This window comes from Erithacus rubecula (genome assembly GCF_903797595.1).
Source record: "Erithacus rubecula genome assembly, chromosome: Z".
In the NCBI taxonomy this organism is placed as follows: Eukaryota; Metazoa; Chordata; class Aves; order Passeriformes; family Muscicapidae; genus Erithacus; species Erithacus rubecula.
This window is the reverse complement of record NC_136661.1, coordinates 3,813,223-3,835,336: the sequence shown is the minus strand read 5'-3', so window position 1 is coordinate 3,835,336 and position 22,114 is coordinate 3,813,223.

Sequence of the window (22,114 nt, the reverse complement as noted above, 5' to 3'; positions counted from 1 at the left end):
TTTCCAGTGATCTCTTCTAGAAAGCAATGATTAAATTAAATGAATTCATGCTGGAACACCAAAACAACTGTGTATTAATCTTAAACTTCATGCAGAAGAATGAGTCTCCAATTACATGTATGATTATGTTGTTCAGAATTTTTAGAATTGCAAGATCTCAGAGAGCATTCACAGTACTTAGCAACACAGCTGCTCAGGCACAATACACCCACTCACATATTCTACAGAAGGCATTTATTTTTTTATCCCCTCCCCCCCCCCCCCAAATTGCCCTCTTTAATTTGTTCTGAGAAGTAATTAGTTTCAATTAGTCATCATGAGACTTGTTATCATAGTTTAAGTCAAAGACTAAAAATTCCAAAACCATAAGGATTGTATAGAAATGAATTATTGAATATTTTGTATCAGTTCCAGCGTAATAGGGTTGTACATTCTAGGTTGAAATACAGCAACTGAGATTTGGCTTTTTTGTAGAAGTGCATTGCTTGAACATCAGGCAGGCTATTACTTTTTTCCATTGGGAATGAATTGTTTTCTCTAGTCAAAGATTCAATAAAGAATTCCCTCAGGCTATCTATGGCACGCTTGCAAGGAGCTATGAGCTGTATCAGAAATAAAAAAAAGTAATTTGGAAGTGCCACAAATTCAGGAGTATTCTGAATAAGGTAATATTTAATTCACTTAATGATGTAAAGGTTGCTTCCCTCATAATGTTCATCTAAATTAGAAGTTAAAGTGTAGCCTGCTATGCCCCTTGTGAGAGATCTGGCCATCCTATTAGTGAATTCTTCTCTTCACTGAAACTGCCATGTAGGTTTTGCCTTTTGTCTAATCTTTAACATTTCTACACTCTTGCAGGTTTCTCAGAGGACTGGTTTGCAATATTTTGACTCCTGCTTCTCTGCATTCTTCCAGAGTAGACTGAGACTGTTTTGTATAATCAACAGGAATAAGTTAATGAGTCTAACTTTCCTCAATAACTTTTGTTCATTCAGGAATTACTTTATGTATGAATTTCTGAAAACCCTCATGCTACAGAAACAATATCCTAAAAGCTATTATGGAATGGAGCAAAGTCTGACCAAATCCTGGCTTTGGGCTACAATTTCCAGCTTTGCAGATAGAAAATGCAGCCACATTGCCTCGATTTTGTTTCAGGGTTGATCATCAAAGAATCTGTGAAAACAACTCGAAGCTCCAAGACTAATGTCCTTTCCATAATAGATTTGATTTGTGTACCCACAAATCTCCCTGTTGTTGGAAAACCACATACGTTTCTCAGGAAAAGACAGTAAAATCGCTCTGCATGTTCCATCTGCAAATGGTGATCCATCTCACTAGCACGATTGCACAGTAATGTTCAGTCTGCACCCTAATGAGCCCCGGATCAATGACTGTGACATTCCTGCTTCAATATTGGTGAGTTTGACCCTGGAACTGCTGCTTATTTACACTGTCTTAACAGATGCCACTGTCATAGGACTGGCAACAATCAATATTTCATTAGCAAAACCTTTGGCTTTTTCTGACTGGTCAGGATACCCAATGGTTTGTGTATTGAAAATATGTTTTTTTTAATTATCTTTATGATTTGGTACCTTGAATTTTGATCTACGCAACATAAGGCAACTATAATTTCAACTGTCAGGAGGTTAATGCCTAATCTGCAGGAGTTATGAGCACTGCAAATATTGCAAGATATCAAGGAGAACCACAGTTACCAGGCATCACATGCTGAAAGGATAAAGTGAAGCATATATAAATTAATAAAATCTAAAAACATCTGTGCAGGAAAAAAAGTCAAGTGAGTTAGCAAGCATTTAAATGTCTATCTACAAATTTATTCAAATATCAACACGTAAAACCTAAAGATAAATACACATCTCAGCAAATTTACACTCATTAACATTCTCCTGCCTCAATTCTTCCCAGCTTTTCATTTACGGTAAATTTGGGGTTTGGTTTTAATTTCAGAACGCATAAATCGGTGGATTGGCAACTATGGCTTTTTTTGTTGTCTTTTTTTTCAATATTACCTTAAATATGTTATTTGCATTAATTTCTTTTTGGGTTTTGTGTTGAGAACAAGTTATTCCTTGGCAATAATATCAAAAACCATTTTCAGATTTAGGGTTATGACTATGGAGCAACTGTATCAATGCCATGATTATCCAAATATCTAGAAGTTAATTATTCCTTATGTAGATGTCATCCATTAAATGTAAATTCTGGCAGATTGCAGAATATTTTCACTATTATGAAAAACTCTAAGTTCTTCATAGTAAATAATTAAAAACTAGTACAAGAGCTTTTTTCCTGTTGAAGGTTTGAGGAGGAATAATTTTTTAAAATTATTCCATATATATGATGTGGTTTTAGAACTATGCAACTTGATTAAAAATAATCAAACAAGAAGAAGGTAACAAACCTTTTAAGTACAATGAAGATGAAAAAATAAGGTGTATATGTCTGAGGGATGACTTTTAGAGAATGAATTTTTTTTTTAGGTTTTTTTATAGGACACCCCAAAAATAAATGCATGATTTAAGTGAATTATTTTTTAAAAAAGAAGACAATATTTGAAGAAGATTATCTATGTCTTTTTAACTATTAAAAAAAAATTAGCTTACTTTATTTCATTTTTGGGTGTAAAACACTTTGCATTCTTTGTTTAAAATTATAAACCCAAACATCAGATTTTATAATGCAGTTAAAGCATTTGCATCTGCTGGGATGGATTTTTCACAAACTTTAGCATAATAAGCTAAATGTGTATGCTTTCAGTTTCTCATTCACCTCATCTATTAAAATTGAATACTTTGTGAGGGAAGAAAAAACCCTAGAATTCAAAATGTTACTAATCTTTCCCAGTCCTCATTTTGAAATTTTTGTGACATGGTTTTAGATGTTGCATCCTTCTCTAAATTACACAAGTTGTCCTAATTTTGTCTGCTATTACTGGATAATTACAACTGTTTATCTGTTAAACATAGAGTAAAAGTGAGAAAATGGGCTGCAAGAAATGCATTCTCCTAAAGGAGCTTTTCTGACCAATATGAGGAGGAAAAACAATGAAAGGGATTATTTTACACACCAGTAATGGTAACATGCAGGGTGTAGGAAGACATGGAAAAACAAACCTGTAGTAAGAAGTAATATAGCAAATGTCAAACAAAAGCAAAATATTAATTCTATGCTGAGAAAGACATACACAAAATAAATTTGTTATGCTGAAAATATGGGTAAAATATATCACAGAAAAAGATTCCCAACCAATTTTTTTTAATGAAAACATTGTAAGCTGTTGAGAAAGTAATGAGAAAAAGAGTGAAGTTAACATCTATTAGGTTTAATTGATAATTTGCAATTGCTGAAAGGGTAAGCCATGTGAAATCATTTGAAACAGTAGCAATATGTGTAAAAAAGTTGTGATTGTATCCTGCTGGAGTAAACTATAATGTGAAACTCTAATGAAGATGCCATGGTAAAGAAAACCACTCCCTGTGTATTCATTTTGTGGAAGATGTCAGTAGAATAGAGCATAGGCTATTGAGAGCAAGGAAGCAGTCAGCAACACAACCTTAATGTTTTCTCTTTTGTTTCAACAAGTCACACCTGAAGGCAGGTGCAAGTCTCTCTTCTAAACATAATGAAAGCTATTTTCCTCACTCATTGGTAATTGAGTAGGACAATAATTGAAGTAAAATGGGTAGCTCTAATTCTTCATCTTTAAACTGGAGTTCTGATATTCAGTAACATGGTTTACACAGGAATCTCCTAATATCGTAAATGAGGATTAGCAATGAAATATGCAAGCTATTGAAGCAAAGCTGTGAAGAACACCTAGATATTGTATTAACAGTGTGTAACATCTGACATTGTGACACCCTGTCTTCTCACACCCTGGATCAGTATCAGCAGTATAGACAAAACAGCTCTTCTGACACTCAGACTAACATTGTCAACAGAAACACAATGCTGACCACACTGCTCAAGTAAGGTACAAACAAGTTTTTCATCACACTTGGCTTGATAAAGCCTAGAGGTTGCACAACTCCTACCTGTATTCACGACATTTTTGCATGATTGACTGCAAAACCATTGGTGTCAAATGACCCCAGACATTAATTGTTCCTGTCAGTCCACCAGAGCCATGGCATCACTTATAAACGTACAATTTTATAAAACAGAAAACCCTGTTTCCTGTCATTGTTGACTGTAGGGGCGCCTTGTTGCTCCTCTTTCTCACTGCCTCAATAAATGTCTGATTTTTAACACACTGTCAGACTATTAGTGTTCAGAACACACATAACGTGCTAGATCTTTCTTGATGAAGAACATTTTCAAAGAAAACCTAAGCTTAGTAGTCTGGTGCTCTGGGCTGGATTTCATTACCACTTTATGTATCAGATTGAAATATTTAAAACTGCCATGCTGATCTGAAAAAAAGTTTTCTATAATAATCTGAATGATGCTTTAATAAGGAGGATACAGATTTGGCTAGGCCAGTTTTCTTATATCTTCTCCATCTGTTTTTTTCCTGAATGGCCTCCTTTTTCCTCTCAACATGAAGATTCCAGTCTGAGTCTTCCTTTTATGGAAGGCATTAAAAAAAATAATGTTAATTTCTTTGCTTTTCCTTAATGCTGGGAATAGCAGTCAAACAATGAAGGAACTGCCAACTGATTCTAGATAAGCACCAAGATTTGGAAGAGTAATTTGGGTGATGATGAGCTATGGTGTTGCTGTTGCAGTTTTTTGGCTGGACCAAAAAGGAAATGAATTTCTTTTTCCCCCTGTTATTATTTCCTGCATCTTACCTACTATTTTTCTTTAAAATTGCATAGCAAATGCTAAAATTTAAGGAAATTATTTGACATTTTTTGGAAACATCATACTATTATCATCATACCATTATTTGTACCATTGTTTATTTCCTGTTTGCAAGCCAAGCACTGCAATGTAATTTTCAGGCTATTTACAAGGAATGCAGATATAACTGGGGTCAAATAGCAGCAATATGTTTAGGAATCTTATATCTGAGTCAAGAATTTTCAAATATCTTCAATCTCAATATTTTAAAAAATAAGCAATTTTAATAACAATTTTTTACATTATAACAAGCTCTCTTTATTGATTTTATTCCAGAAACATTCTAATGAAGTAAATTCTTGATTGCTCAATAGAACACTTTAATTTGACTTTGACCACAATTTTATATTTTGTGGACATTAGAACACTTCAGGTAAATCAGACTTAAATTTAAAATGAAAAGCTAAAAATTGCAGTCATCTGATACAATTAAAATTTGGAACTTCATTTCAAAGTTTTCTGTAATTGTATCATATCCTTCCTACCACAGATAATGACATAATCCTTATCCCTGTCAGGAAAAGCATTTTATGTACTTACTCGTCATTATAAAATCAAGTATTCTTGACATCAAAATGATTTGTGTCTGCTTTAAGTGCTTGTCTTAACTAGGGTCCTGTAAAACAATGAAACAATGTTTAAAAATCCAAAATATGTTTGTAATAACCCAGCCTTAGTATAGAAGCAAACATCTGTCAACCAAAGATTTTATTATTTTCTGGTTCATGTATTTTGCAACTTTGTCACTGGACAGTAATGTTGCTCAGTCAAAAAAGTGGTCCATAGGACATGGCAGCTCAGTGGAATGCCCCTTTCCCACGTCATATTAACTCATTTTTTCCTACTAACTTCTTTGAAAAAGGTTTTCTCTTCACAGATCACAACTGAGCAGCTAATACTATGATTATGATATTCAAATGATCTTATAACACAGTTTCTGAAGTGCAAGCAGATCAACTCTCCATCCATTTTTTAACAAGTCTATACCATCTTTGATGCATGAATGCGGTTGTAAATAAATTATAAACTAAATAAATTATAAGACTGCTTATCCGATAAAGCCAGTGTCTATTCTTTTCACTCTCTCTGACCTACTTTTTGTATCTTATAAACTCACTCTACCATAGTTCCTTTCTCCCTTCTGCTTATTTACATTCTATTTGCATGGTAATTTTTTACTCAGAAGGACTATTTATTTTAAGATATGTCTCATTTTTCTGTTGAAATGCACATTTAATATCTGAATTTTTATGATACCACCAAGGCATATTGAAAGAACATGGCTTCTTCAGAGGAACAATACTAAAGGTTTTAAGAAGTATTTAGAATAACAGAGCAGAATAAGGCCTATAAATATTGGAAGTCTAGAATCCATGCCAATGTATCCTATGAAAGTGATGTAAGCCCACTCAATAAGTATTTAATTACTCTATTTAATTCTGAAGGAAAAAAAAAAAAGAGTTTGCAAGTTTTAGCTATGAATTGCCAATATACTCAAGTTAGAGAGAAGAATGCAAAATCATTGGGGCAGCATGTAGTTCAAAAAAAAGGGAAGAGTACCAACATATAAAACTGACACAAGCACTGCAGGTTTGTCTCCTTTGGGCTTATTTTTCCTTTACAGCAAAGTGAGAGAAAAGTAAACCTTTGTGATTCAAAGTGCAGGAGTATGAAGACAGAGTTGTTGCAGGTGTACAAAAATTTTCAAGATAAATTACTTGAGGGAAATGCAGCCCCTCAGTTACATCCCACAGGTTACAGACACACAACTGGCAAGGAGAGCACAGAAGGAAGACACTGCAGTTTCAGGTGTCATGACATAGGAAGCACATAAAGCAATTAAAGAGCATCCAAAGAAGGACTACGACAACAGTTAAAGGCCTAGAAAAGAAACTGTGCAAGGAACAGCTGAGGTCATTTGACCTCCCTGTAGTCTACAACTTTCTCATGAGGGGAAGAAGAGGTGCAGGCACTGATCTCCTTCTGTGGTGATCAGTGGCAAGACTCAAGGGAGTCTGGAGTTGTGTAAGGGGAGGTTTAAGTTCTTCACCCTGAGGGTGGTTGGGCACTGGAGCAGCTCCCCAGGGAAGTGGTCACAGGAAGCTGGGAACCAAGGGCCCTTTAGGCACATGGTGTGGCTCATAGGGTATCCTATGCAGGACCAGGGGTTGGACTCAGAATAGTCTATGACTCTACTGCCGTTTTTTAGGTGATTTTGAAATAAAAACATTTATCTAAGTTTAACATAATAGTTCTAGAAAATTATGGTTTGTGTTTTTTCACTTTTCTGCATTTTAGAGGTTAGATACCTCCCTTTGCTCTTAGGGAATAAGACACTATACAAAAAAAAAGCTTTTCTCAGGAAATATCAGGTATAGGTGCATAGACTGATAGCATCTGATAGCTTGTATCTGAATTTTAAGTAATGCTTAATGTGCTTATTCAAATATTGAATTAACACCAAGTCAATTTTCAGAGTCTTAACAAAGTGTTATAGTTCCAGTTATAAATTACATATATACAACAATATTAATATTTCAGTATGGAGGTGTTATTTAATGGCCATTCTTAATGGAGTGGAAAATATTAAAATTCTTCCAAAACCATTGAAGACTTTAAAAGAAAAACCTCTTCCAACGTAAAAAAAAAAAGATTTTTTTCTTTCATTTTGCAAACACTTGGGATTAAAATCAAATCAGTTTTACACTCAGTTCTAATAACTCGCATATTTTTATTCACCTTGACACTATAGATTTTTGTCCCTTAAAATTTTACAGTGCTCCAAAAAAGTAATTTTTAATATTTTAAGTTGTGCGCAGCCATAAAATACATCTTTTAAGCTGCTAGCTCTGTGGAGTGTTGACCTTGTTTTAAACACCTGCTATGTGTTGGAGAGTTTTTGTTATCTTATAGAAAAAGAGCAATCTCTCAGGTTGTTTCATGTTCCCATACAGGCTTCCTCAGAGCCATGCACAGTCGGTGCCAGCCCCGTGTACCACTGCAGCTCTGCAAAGCATCCCCACCACAGCTCCTTACAGGAGGAGAGGCTGCTGCTCTGCCGTGCAATGCTGAGCTACACTAACAAGATGGAAAGTGACTGCTGCCACTGCTTTGTGCTTCATAGTCACAGTCCTTGAAAGCAGAGGAATATAGACAAGAGTCCACTGTACTATGGCTGACACACTCTAGACTCTGCAGGGCTGTGGGGCTTTGGTTTTGGTTTCGTTTTATTTTTAAAGTTCCACCATGGTTTACGCACTTCACAGACAAGGTAACATCTCATTGCAGCAGTTTACAAAACAGGAGTTTCTATGTTCACCAAACTGTGCATCCAAAATAATTTGCATCCAATTGGATTTTATCAGTCCTATAGTTAGACTGGCTACTTCAAGGTATGTACAAAACAGCCTGTGAGAAGTTTCCATGAAGCAATATCAGTGCCATAATCCTTCCATCAGCTCAAATAAGCCTTGAAAATATATTGAGGAGACTAAAGTGACCAGGATTCACTCTAATTCCTCTGATTTCCATGTTTCTACATATTTTTTCCAATTATTACTAAGCATAATGTACCTTAAAACAAAGAAGTGGGTATTTAATGTAGCAATGCTGTTAAAACACTAATCCTGAACCAATCTAAGTTGGTTCATTTTCACTTGGAGTGAAAATGTAATTTTGTTCTTTCTGATTTATTACTAACCAGTTCTGGGTGTAACCAAGATTTTACTGAATTAATGAAAGATATATTTTAAATTCTTTCTTTTCTGTCTAAATTAATGTAAATATTCCTTTGACAGTCATGGAAATAAGGTCAGTTTAAGAGAAAGGGGTGGAAATACTTTTTTGTTAATGGTCTTTCAACTTCTTATCATGATTTTCATCTTCCAGCTTTATATAATTCTCTCAGCTTCCATAAGTGATTTAATAACTGAAAATAAATTTAATTGTTTTCACCAATTAACATTTCATTATGTTTATGAATTAACTAAATGGTTTAAAATTAAGTTCTCTAAAAATGAAAAGTTGTGAGAAGTGATGAACAGTTTGCCATGTCACATGATAAACAGAAACTTAGTTTCTCCTTAGAAGGAGGTCTGTGGGATAAGAATAGTAGAAAAGAATAATATTTTTCTATTCTTATGAAGGAAATGGAACAACATAGCCTTGGAGGAGCAGACAAGGCTAACAAAAAGGAAGTATATGTGAAATGCAAGCAGGATAACTGCTCAGCTCTGCAAGGCTGACCGGGCACCAATTATGCAAAACAATATTGTGCTTAATCAAAAGAGGGATCAAGGAACAGCTTCCTAAAAAATATGTTGTAGACCACCAACTCCCAAAGAACCATACAAGGACTTCCAGTAAGGGCTATGACTATGACTATGTAAAATAAAGTGTATATATGCATTAAGTAAGCAGGGATAGCTAGTAAAAATGTAATCAGTGTGTGTGATAAAAGCTCACTCTAAAAGTGTTTTCCTAACACTCGACACTTGATTAGAGGAAGGACCCTCCAAATGACCAGCAAACTCAATAATGACTAATTTCTATTACTCAAAACTGTTAAAAAGTGTTAGAAAGTTTCTTTTTGGCCACTATCGGTATCAATGACCTTCTATTGCTGTATTATCCTTGCTATACTGCTTATTTGGGCAGACTTTAAAAAGCTGTTTCCTCCTAGATAGGAACAACAATGTAAGTAATTATTGAATTTCAGTGACCAGTTTAAGAAAAAACATACTGAAACATTGTATTTTCTTAGTCTTTTTGAGATCCTTATGGTGCCTACACAAAGCCTCTATACTTAAAAAATTTATACTAGTTAGGTTCACAAATATTTAGGCAGTAAAAAAGAGAGCAAGACATAACCCACAATTTTTATGCGAATTGTCAAAACCTATTAAGTATGAGTCATCTGCCTACAATGAAGTTATATTAACAAAAAGAAAGAATCCAGGGATTTCAGGACAATAATGACATGCTTTTGCTTTTTGTCCTCAGTTCTTGCTAGAGTATCTTTCATACTGTAGATAATTCCTACTTCCATCTCATGTAATACTGGCTGAAATTAACATACAACAATATGAATGGTGACCATATGTTTTTTCCACATAGTGAAAAGATCTGTGGCTAGATCTAACTGCAGAGGGGGAGATTATTTTTCTTTTCATTTCACATTTTTGGTTAAAATGATCTCTAGCTCCTTTACCTGTGTATGCCAAAATTGTAGTCATAATTGCTTTAAGGATCTCACCCAGGATCATGTCAGACAACTCAGCATACACTTTTCTGTTTTAACATCAGGATCACTCTTTGGTAGCCTACCATATCTACGAGTAAATTATACATTATAAGCTGGTTTGCCTCCTCCTTCTCCCTTCACATTGTAATATATAACAACTTATTTGCTTTTATCATTGTCTTCCTTTTGCTTCTGTTCTACATCCTGTCTGGTATTACTCTTTTTCATCGTTAATGGACTAACACTGGAAATCTCATATGGATCCAAATGAATTGCCAGTATTGATCTGCATTGAAAAGTTCCTACATAATGTCACCTCAGTGACCACTGTATTCCCACAATAATAACCAGCTACATTTCCTGAGGAAACATTTTTATACTTAGTGGCAGATAGTAGCTTTAAATACAATACTTTGCACATTCTGATACTCTACTGTGATACATTTACAGAACACAGCCGGCTGCAAAACTTTCAAGCTGTATTCCAAGCTCTCCAATATTGGGATATAGCGCCACTGCAATCTACAAAGTTTCTCCTTTATCACATGCAGACTACAAACTGCTGTGCTAATAGCCTGGAAATATGAAAGTTTTCTGGTAACCTTGCCAGTATTCTAAGTCCAAAGGGCATTACACTTGTTTATGATCCACTTCCCCCTATTATATTGTGGAAATAAGAGAAGTCTACTGAAAACTTCATGCTCCATGCTACTTAGACCTAACCATGGCAAGCATGCTTTATGGCAATTGCCAAGAGTTAGTAAGAGTGGATACAGCTCATCCTGGGTGAAGGACCAAGTGACCAGCAATAAAGGAAAGGGTGAAAGGAAAAGAGACTCACAGTATAAAATCACTTCTGTAAGTATTCCAGGGGTTCCAGTTGCTCAGCTGTAATTAAATAAAAAATGCAAGCTGATTTAAAATGATTACTACTATATAAATAGACAGATAACATGAGAATCAGAGCACTGAGAGTTTCAAATTTATTCACAGGCATAGGTGCTGTGAAATATCTCTGTCTAGAAGAGTACTTTTGGCTTGTACCTAATAAATAGATATTCTAAGACATGGCTGACCTTAAGGGCTGAAATTTGCATTATAGTAAAGAAAACAGGTTATCATCACAACAATCCTTAAGTGCTTTCCCAAAAGAGTAACTCAAGAACTTTATCCATTATCCATTATCAAGCTTTATCCATTACCAATAGCAATTTATCAAGTAATAAAAATCTCACTATCACAAATTCTGAATTCTTCTCAAGTATCTTGGTTCAAACCACTGCAGTGTAACAAACTTCAATAGATCCAGGTGAACTGGTGTGGTGAGTCCAGCCCCATGCTCCCAAGTAGTATGAATAAGATTTATAGTTACTACACAGATTATGGGTAGTATTATGACCAAATTATTCACACCAATGTCTTCAGAGAGTTTAATTTTCTTCTCTCACATGAAAAAAAAAAAAAAAAGCTTTTCATTTTCTTGTAAATATTTGTCACATGTAACTAACTTCTGACTGTGCTCCTTTCAGGATGCCCAAATGTGGAGATAACTGCTTGTATAATGAATTCCTGCCAATAAATCATGAATGTCTGATTTTAATAATATGAGTGGTTATATCAAAGGCCATGAAAAATAAATTCTTAGATGTAAAAATAAACATTTTTAAATTATTACCATGATTACTATGCCAGTTTGTTTTGCCTGACTCAAGGTACACCACCCTTAAAGCAAGAATTTAGATTGAAATACTAAATTATATGTGCACACTTAGCATAATAAGACCACAGTATTTCCTTTAAACAAAGCATTTTATAAAATTTGCACAAACCTTTAGTCAGCCTAGAAATTAAGCAGTATTTATATATTATGAACAGTCTTAAGAACTCCTGTTTTGTTCTAATTCTCTACATAAGGTAAATTTTGGGGAATTCTGCTGTTTTACTAATCTTTCTGATTCTAATGACTTTCAGGCTTAACCTTCCCATTTTAAATTGATTGAATATATATTCATTTCTGGTAACTTTATTTCTGGCAATTAGATTAAATAATAAAAAGAAAATTAAAAATAAAAAAGATAAAGTAATCCGAATGCATTTTTTACACACCCACAAGAAATTTCCTTCAGAAGATGTATAGTTCTGTTTTGCATACAAAATTTTTCCCAGAGTTCTGTTGCCAACTTTGTTTAATTATTGCTTGGCAGTGATAGATCCCAGCTGTTACATGTCTTTGCAACACATGCATTAAACTATTCAGCATATACAGACCTTTTTTATTTTTCAGGCAAATGGAAGATGAATTTACAAAATGTATTTTAAATAATTTTAAAAGAAATTTTAACAAGGAGAATGAATTGAGTGAGCCTGAAGAATAATTTTAATTACCTCATTTAGGAAAAAAAAATAAGATATTTAGTTGAAACCAAAATACATTAAAACTTGAAAGTGTAAAGAAAACAGACCTCAAAAACTTTTATTGTTGCTGGTTGTAGTGTATATGTGACTTGCATAAAGTGTATGTCATTCCTCAGTACTATTAATTCAGCAGCTATCACTAATTCACCATGCACACTGTGTTGAAAACAGTTCTAGGGACTAGTGAAAGGTTTTTGCTTTCTTCTTCATTAAACAAATTCCCAGAGTTTATTTTGTTACTGAAGACTCCCTAGCTTCCTCCAACCCTAGGATTTTATCAACCTGATCTAAATTCAAGTCTTCTGCTTTGTTGTATATTGTGTTCATAGACAAGCAGGCTGATGCCTTAGAAATCTGCCTTAAGGAGTTCCCCAACGATGTGTATTACACACAGCCCTGTTGTTCAGGGGGTATTTATGGACTTCTAAGTCAATAACTGAATCCAGGCTCCATATGCCAAATATAACCCTGCACCAGCTGGTTGAAAAGCTGTTTCTCTCCCTCTCAGGGAGATCTCTGGGTAAAATATTCATGACTTGAAAGGAGGGCCTGGAATTTAATGCTTTTATAAATGGAGAGAAAATTAATTCTATGCTTAAAGGATAAAAGAATCCCTGTAAATATATGTTTTCCTTTTTCTGTACTAACTCAAATAGTGACTCTGCTACTCATGTCACTTGTCTAGAAACAACTACCTTTTTCCTCCCAATTTATAAAATAAACACCTGTAATTCAAACATTTCCATTGAAATACAAAAAGATAGTATTAGAAAAGGGTGAATATCTAAAGGCCCATATGGATTTGTAACTGCAGACATTTCATTAGAGGTGTTTAGTCTACTAGGCTACCAGCAACCAGGAGGATAAGAATGGGTATGAGTGTGTGTGTTGTGTGCTTGTGTATTTGCATTTTGAGTTCTCAGTGGCTCAAACAGCAACACACTGGACAGCACCATGCATTGTTCCATGAAGAGGCAGTTTTGTTTTGAGTTAAAAACCAAATGCTAAGCAGTTCCTTATCTTCTAGTGAAAATGCAAGGTCACTGTGTGGTTTTGATTTATTGCAATATTCACTACATATGAAATGGGGAGTGAGAAAAAGACAAGGCAAACCAAGGTAAGCTAAGACAATATAATTTAGCTGATCTTAACTGAAGAAAATAACTTTAAACACATACATAAAAATTTTTGATGTGGGTATATGTTTTTGTAATTTTTTAAATCAATTTTTAAATTAAAAAAACATCATGTAAATTCCATCATCACCACCACATTTACTTGGGGACAAAATAGTTTAAATTCTGAAAACTGTTTATTCCCCATCTGTGTCTTACATATGTTTAACATCATAAAGGAATTGCAGAACATCCCCTCTATTCTGTTTTGAAAGCTATCAAATATATTTTCACTAGATCAGCTCAGGAAAGCAAAAATAATAGCCAATTTCAGAAGGTCTAATTTTTTAATGTAATTTCTGCAATTTATCAACCTTCAAATGCAAATAATTTCCTAGAATTTAAGATTCAAAGACCAACTATTCTGCAGTATGAAAACAACATCAAATATCTGCAAGCAGTAAAAAAAACCAAGAAAACCAAACAAAACCACCTTCTGAATATTACATACCAAGGAATTACCTCATCATTTTTCCATCAATGTATGCTTTTCTTTCACTCTTTAAGGGCCTAATGATGTAGTTCTAGGTTTTATTATTTCTAGACCTCTTTTCACTTAGATGCATATAGCATAATTATTGATCAATATGAAATTATATTTATTTCTATTGTGTATTTTTGTGATAAATTCTTAGATATATTTTAAATTATAAAACTATTAATGGGCCAAATTTTAAATCTGCTGAGTACAGAGCACCCTTTGGCAGAAATGGTATCCCTAACTAAATTCAGGTATCACATAATCAATTGCCTTTTACCTTGTGACACAATGCTTTGGCTTCAATGGAAAAGGCAGCTGCGGCCCATCTCCCTGCTCACATCCCAAGCTATAGTGACCCTGCTTGCAGGACTGCAGCCTTACAGCTCATCTGACAAGCTGGGCTGATGCCCAGCTGCCATGCCACAGGTGAGTGGAAACAGTTCTAGTTTTACCTGCAGCAGCTGTGGCAGATGAATGCAGAGCTGCTTCCTTCCAGGAGACAGGATGGTGCATCTTTGTCCAGCCTGCACCCTCCTGCAGATGCTTGCTAACTGTTTCCAGTTTGAGAGAGACAATGTGGCTAAGATTTGCTTTCTACATAACATACTGATGCAGCAGTCTGATTTTTTACTAAAATAAACACAATTTCTGTAAAAGAGGCTTCATGGCTGTCAGGTCTGAGGCACTGATTGTGGGCTGGAACTCTGGTATAGCTGCAACAGAAGAGGATGTGTGCTGACAGCCTTGTTCCTCTGAAATAACAGGAGAGGAGTTTCAAGTAATCAAAATCTGACCAGAAGAAAGCTCCCTGGAAGATTACAAAGTACTATTACTAAGATAAAATGCGCTTGCCTGAATGAAACTTCATTCCAAATTAGAAATGGAAGAAAATGGGTGGAGGTGGGAAAAAGAGAGGGACTGTCAAGCCAACAACAAGCAAAGAAAGAATTAACAGTGCCTGCAAGAGGTCTAAGTACTGTATAGCATTCTCAGGCTAAGTAAGATTGGAGTTAATTATCTTTGGCACTCACATTGATTCTAATCTGGCATGGTGAATCTTATCTGTTTTAGACAGATAGTTAAGGGTGCTTCACACAGCCCTGTTGTCTTTATCATTTCAGCTAATTGCTCATTCTTTATTGTAGTCCCAACTTTTATCACAAGGACAAAGCTACTATCAGTGCAGACAAATATATAAATAAGAGGGACTCAATCCACAATTAATTAGGGTATATCATGTAAGGAATTCCAATCTGCAATGAAAGACTAACATACAGGCTAAAATTGATACAGAGGCAAGATTCAGTAAAATATTTTCAATACTACATTTTAATGGGGAAGAAAATAATATTTTAACCTATTTTGGATTATGTTTATAAAATATTAGACCCAATGATAATCTAAGTTTATTGTATCTAGTCTACAGGGCAGAAATAGAGAAAAAGATGAGCAATTCAATAATGCAACAATAAGAGCTAGTATGCTTATTATAGAATCACAGAAAGGGTAAAGTTGAAGGGGATCACTAAAGGTCTTCTGGTCTAGCTTCCCTGCTTAAGCAGGTTCCCCAACAGCACATTCATTACTCAGGGTTGTGTTCAGTCAGATTTTGAGTATCTCCAAAGAATGAGGCTCCACAATTTTCTGAGCAGCTGGTACATTTCTGTGAAAATTCTAAACCCATGAAACCTTAATAATCAAATATAATCTAATGCATTTTTAGTACTGTTGCTTGTAGGAAGACCTATTTCACAGAAAAAAAAAAACTTGCTGAAGTATGGAATTATAAATTTCATATTAAAATGGAAAGGTAAGTTTACACAAAAACTGATAGTGAATGTGAATGAGATACTAAGAAGTAAATTTCTAAAATAACAGTCCTGAAAACGTTACATATTTCTCCTGAAAAATTAAATTAAAGATAAAAATGAAAAGAAATTAAATATAAATTATATTATAAAGATAAATCTAAGGTAAAGAAATGAGTCTGCAAGGCTGCTTTGCCTGCTAAATTTCTAGGGCAAAAGCCCCAAATAACAAGAAGCCCAACAAAACTCCCACATTGAAATTATAAAAACTAAAGATAATAAAAAAGTAAACACAGATAATGTTTTACTTTTTTTAAACTGAAGTAAAACATTAGAAGTCAACTATTCAGTCAAAAAGTATGACAACACTCATTTTCTTATGCCAGCAAGTAGCAGCATACCCCAGGGTTCAGGAATGTGCCCAGTTCTGTTTAACATCTTCATTAATACTGGAGAGCCTCCACAGGACTTCCTGAGCACAAAGAGAAACACTGGAGGTCTCTCTGAAGTTAAGAAAACATTTGTTCTTTGTGAGCATGACTGAGCCTTCTCCATCCTTGGAGATGCTCAAAAGCCATCTGAAACTGGTCCTGAAACAATTGATTCTAGGTGCCCAGCTTGAGCAGGGAAGCTTAGACCAGAGGACCTCCAGAGGGCCTGCCCAAACTCAGTACAACAAGCTTCTATTATTCATATAAATAAATAAAATAAACAACTGTTCATAAATATAATTTATAAAATGTTTAATCACTTGATGTGATTTTTGAACAAGTCAAGTTTTAACAGAGTATTTAGACTTACAATATATGTGAAAATTGGCAACATTTCGAAGATACATCCATATATGTATCCTGAAAGTTTGTTCTGAAAAATGCTTTTCTGTTGTCCTATCAAAAAATTATGTTACATGTTAGCAAGAGTTGTGTTGATGGAATACAGCCATTGTTAAGTCTTTTTTGGAACAACTCAAACTACCACTTTCACCACATATGAAATATCATAAACACACAAAACTCTCATGGGAGATTGGAATAGAAGCCAGCAATAGGAGCATTTTCCAAGCAAATGGTCAAACACATTACATCAGAAGACATAGATAATGAACCCTAAGAATTTAACCCACACAGACATATTGTAAGATATTGTGATTGGTGCCACAAGAATGTTTTGTTTCTTTATACTGGCTTTCTCATGTCGAAGGGATACAGATTTCTGTGTTGGTTTGGCCACAGATGGTAAGCTCCTGCCTAGAAGCACAGCTACTTCCCCCCATCTGGATGGGGGAGAGAGACAGAAGGGAAAAAAATTGTTTAAAAAAATGGAAAAAAAAGAAAAGTGAAGATGAAGGGAGACAAAAGGAATCGGGAGACAAAAATGAATGGTTAGCGATGCTCAGCTACTCCAGGAGTACCTAACTGGGACCTCAACCCCCTTTTCAATATTATCAATTTTACTTCTGACACTGACCTCATATGATAGAGAATATTCTTTTTGGGAATTGAGATTAGTTGTCCCAGCTGCATCCCCTTCCAGCCTCCTGCCTGCCCCCCGCCTGCTTGCTAGCCAAACAGAGTGCGAAACATGTTGTGAAAGCACTGTTCAGCAATAGCTGAAAACATGCATGTGTTATCAACACAGTTTTGGTCACAAAAACAAAACAAACACCATGAGATCAGCAGAAAAATGGAGTAAATTAATCTGTCCCAGCAAAACTGTGTCTGCTTTGCTGTCCAATACACTTCTTGCAGCAACTAGTTAGTAGACAAAACTATACTATCAAGAGAAGGAAAAGGGGGGAAGGAGGAAGGGGAAGCAGAAGAAAGAAAAAACAAATAAAGATGAGGAAAAATTGAGGAGGAAAAGAGGGGGAAGGGGGAAAATCCAAAAGGAGGAAAGGGAAAGGGAAAGGGAAAGGGAAAGGGAAAGGGAAAGGGAAAGGGAAAGGGAAAGGGAAAGGGAAAGGGAAAGGGACAAGGACAGGGGCAGGGAAATGGAAAGGGGAAGGAAAGAGAAAAGGAAAGGAAATAGATAAATAATTCCCTTTTAAAACTGGAACCAGAAAGAGGCTGAAAGCCATTTTCTTAGACACTCCAAATTATGCTAGTTCATCTCTAAAAAGATACGGCCATTTTACTGTTGGGGTATTTTTCTTGCTATTTTGCTTTTGCTGTTGGCATTTTAGTAAACATACTTGCAAGTTTCCTTTTAAGAATGGCCTGTGATGCTGAAAAACAATAAAACAATCTACATCCTATTATACACTATGCATCGCATATAATGAGACCAAATATTACAGTTACATTAAGTTTACTGCAAGTATAAACTTAGTTAAGGAAGCTTCACAAACTAGCTGGTACAGTTATCTCTATTTTTAAGAGGACATTATTTACAGATACATTTTCTGCAGGTCAACATTGGTGCTCTGTATTTTTAACTTTTCCTTCAAATGCTTTCCTTCTTTCACTTGTTTTCTATGAGATTTGAAACTGCTTTTTTTAGTAGTTTATCTGCTGCACATTTTCTTCACTGTGCTGCTGGTCACTTTTCCTCACCAAAGTCCTCATAGCATTAATTTTTTTACTTTCACAGATTTTCTTTCATATTCCAGGATTTGAAATCTAACATGACATTATCTGTTAGGAACAGATGATGTTATTACAAGGCAGTCTCTGTGTCTTCCCCTCTTGAGGTTTGGAAGAGCACTCATAGTATACCCTCAATAGCACTTGGGAGAGACATGCCCAGCTTTCCTGACAGTAGAAGTCTGATATCAGTGTGCTCAGAAAAAGCAAAGTGTTATTGCACAAGCCACAGTCATCAAGAGTAGGGCTGATCTCTTACTGGTACCACTTATACACCCTGTCTTTCCTCCCAAAAAAGAAACATACCTACATTTTCAGCATTCCTACCCTCATCATTTCCTAAATAAACCTTTTTTATTCTTCTTCAATGGCTTTGATTCCATTTTTTTTTAACTAAGGGTTGCCTTGGTAGTCTCTGCTTAGCTTGCAAACCACGAAGTTCTTGTCTGCTTTCTTGTAATCACACCATTAGCTTGTTAGTATAACTAGATGGCTAAGATTAGCTGTCTACTGTGATATCAGGAGCATGTCTGTGATATCAGGAGCATCTTGCAGCTTCTCATGTTGCTATCTAGCTGGAGTAGCCATATAGTCAGGGCAGACTCCTTTTTTTATTATTTAATAGCTCTGACAAAGTTTCTGATACTATGTTCTGCCATCCTCCAGAGCCTGAAGCAGCTACTGAACAATTATCTGCCATATTTCAACCCTGACTGACAACTAAGTACCATGCAGACATTCACTCACCATCTCTGCCCGCTCTGAATTTCAATGTAAACTCATCTCTTTCTCACAGTTCTGCTTCTCACCAGAATTGACAGGGATAAAATGTCTGCAATGCCTCAGGCCACTCAGATATAATTCCTGAGAAAGTCACAGAAAGTCTTTGTTTAATGATAATTCACATCATTTTTGCCAGGAGTGTAGTAGATTGTAATTTATTTAGAGCAGGGTTCTCTTGTCAAAGGGATACTTCCTCCTAGAGAGGTGGATCATAACTGTGTTCATTTGTCTCTTGTTTGGAAATAGAGAGCAAGGTAAAGAAGAATATGCAATCAAGAAAAACAAACAAATAAACTCAAATATATTTTCTCAGGTTACTGGTGCTAAGTTTGAGAATGACCCCACATCACTGAAGTGAGCTTTGCATCTGTATTAAGTGCTTTCAATGGCAGGAACATCAGGAGGGACAGTGAGAAACAATTTGTCTATAATGTTATTGTCTCTCTCTGGGATGGGTAGAATAGTGCATGAAGGAAGTGTTAATTTGGTACTTCAGTGGCTGTAAGGCTTCCTGATTTGCACTGCTTCAGCTGCTGTGGCTTAAAGCAGGGCCAATTCATGTCTGTTTGCAGACACCACTGTAGGAATTATTTTAAGGTCTCTTTCAGGGAATAGTCAATTACAAAACAAACACTTTTTCAAAGTGATCTATTATGCAGTGAAAACAATATGTCAAGAGCAAAAAACAAATCCAAAAATGTTTTACCAATAATCACAAAATCACAGAGTGTGTCTGATTGGAAGAGGCTCAAGCTGGTCAGCTCATCCATCCTCCCTGCTCATCCCAGAGCATACTGCCCAAGATTGCATCTATATGGTTTTTTAATATCTCCAGGGAGGAACACTCCTCTCTGGGAAATGTGTGCCAGCACTTGGTCACTCCCACATTAAAGATGTTCTTCCTCATATTAAGGTGGAACTTCCTGTGTATCAGTTTCTGCCCATTGCCTCTTGTCCTATTGCTCAGCACCAACGAGAAGAGCCTGGATGCATCTTTTTGACACCCTCCTTTCACATACACTGTAATTGTAGTGTCCACAAAAAATCATAATGAATTTTATGTTCAGCAGTTTCTTGAAAGAGAACATAAATCACTTTTGAGATTCTTGTGACTGGAAAAAAAAAAAAACACCTCAATTTAACCCTTCATATGACAGTATGTGAAAACAACGAAAGAAAAAAAAATCCAAACAAGGTTCAAGGATGGGGGAGGGATATTCTTTTCTTCCGGGATTTTAGAAGAACACAAGAAGGAAGCAATCATTAAGAGAAATGCTTGTCTCTTATTTCTTTCAAGATATAATATTTTGTTATAATATTTTTAAACTTTTTAAAGTTTTCAGTTTTTTAAATTTTAACAAAAAACCATAGCTCTTAACAAATCTGAAATTAATTTTCAAGAAAATATTAAGGAGGTTTTAAAAACACATGGAGTTACTCACTAGAGTCTTAGAATATATCAGGGTACTGGAGCATAAGAAGTAATCAGCCTATATCCTCCATAGCATCATGGGTAGTCAGGAGTCAGTCCTGACACAATTATTCTTGGATTACCCCTTCACACAGCATTTTGTCACAAATGATAGCATGGTATTTATGCAGTTTCTGGTATTGCTACTGTCTCCCATCTGAGTGACAAAATCTGATGGTGCTCACAGAGGGACAGAGAGCATCGATACCATCCTGACAGGATTTCTGCGCTTCTGTCAGTGTTAATTTGGGTTCCCTGTGTCCTCAAACTGTGACCAGAATGACATCTGCTGTATCTTGGTGACTGTTTACTGGTATTCTCTGATGATGAACATTAGTTTTGACCATTTTGGCTGTGGTTTAGGTTTTAAAGAGCTGGAGTGACTGTTTTTTGAGGATTAAGCAATGTGTCAACACCCAAGTGTAACAAATATTTAACCAAATTTCACTTCAAGATTTTTAATGTAAATACCAAAAATAAGCCCCAAACTATCCAGTGGCCATCTACTTTACCACAAGCCATGAGCCCTCCTATACAGTTTGCTTAGAAGACAGATGTTTCCTGCTATTGAAGCAGGAAAGTAATGTTTCAAGATCCTTCTTCTGTGACTTGAGATTGTCCTTTCAGGGAAACAAATTCCACAGTCTTCATCGAACTAAGCTAATCTAAACTACACTAAACACATTAGAAGTTATCTGGGATAGGTGAGTAGTCAAGAAAATTTTAACACAGCCAAAATTCTCCTTTCTTCCCCCACTTCCCCCAAGAACATAACACTTTATTAAATGCATAGATTTATCACATACACACATGAAATACATTTAGTAAATACATAATCTCAAAAAATGTGCTGGTGTCTTTATCAGCCCAGGAAGAAGTCCATGCTAGCCAAGTACAGCCAGACTAGGTTTCCCCAGTTAAGCTATTATTGCAAGTAAAGAACAGAATTACTGTTTCCTTACAGCCTATCAGCTGGGTTACCCTTGATTTCCACTTCCTGGAAGTGCTGACTCAGGATCACTGTAGTGAACTATGGTGCAAATCTCAGCTGTTGTGCTGGGAGGCTGACATAACATTGCATATATATTTTTTATGCTTACTAATAGAATACATTATGACTATTTCAGTAGACTTGATTTGTAGCAGAGCTTAATAAATGCTGGGACCTTTGCTATCTATTCACAGTCATAGAGAAATTGTGTGTACTGGGAGGTAACTGCATGTCTTAATAAATAACCTTATAAAAGTTAAAAGTCAGCATTTACTCTAGTAGCTAAAATAAAAT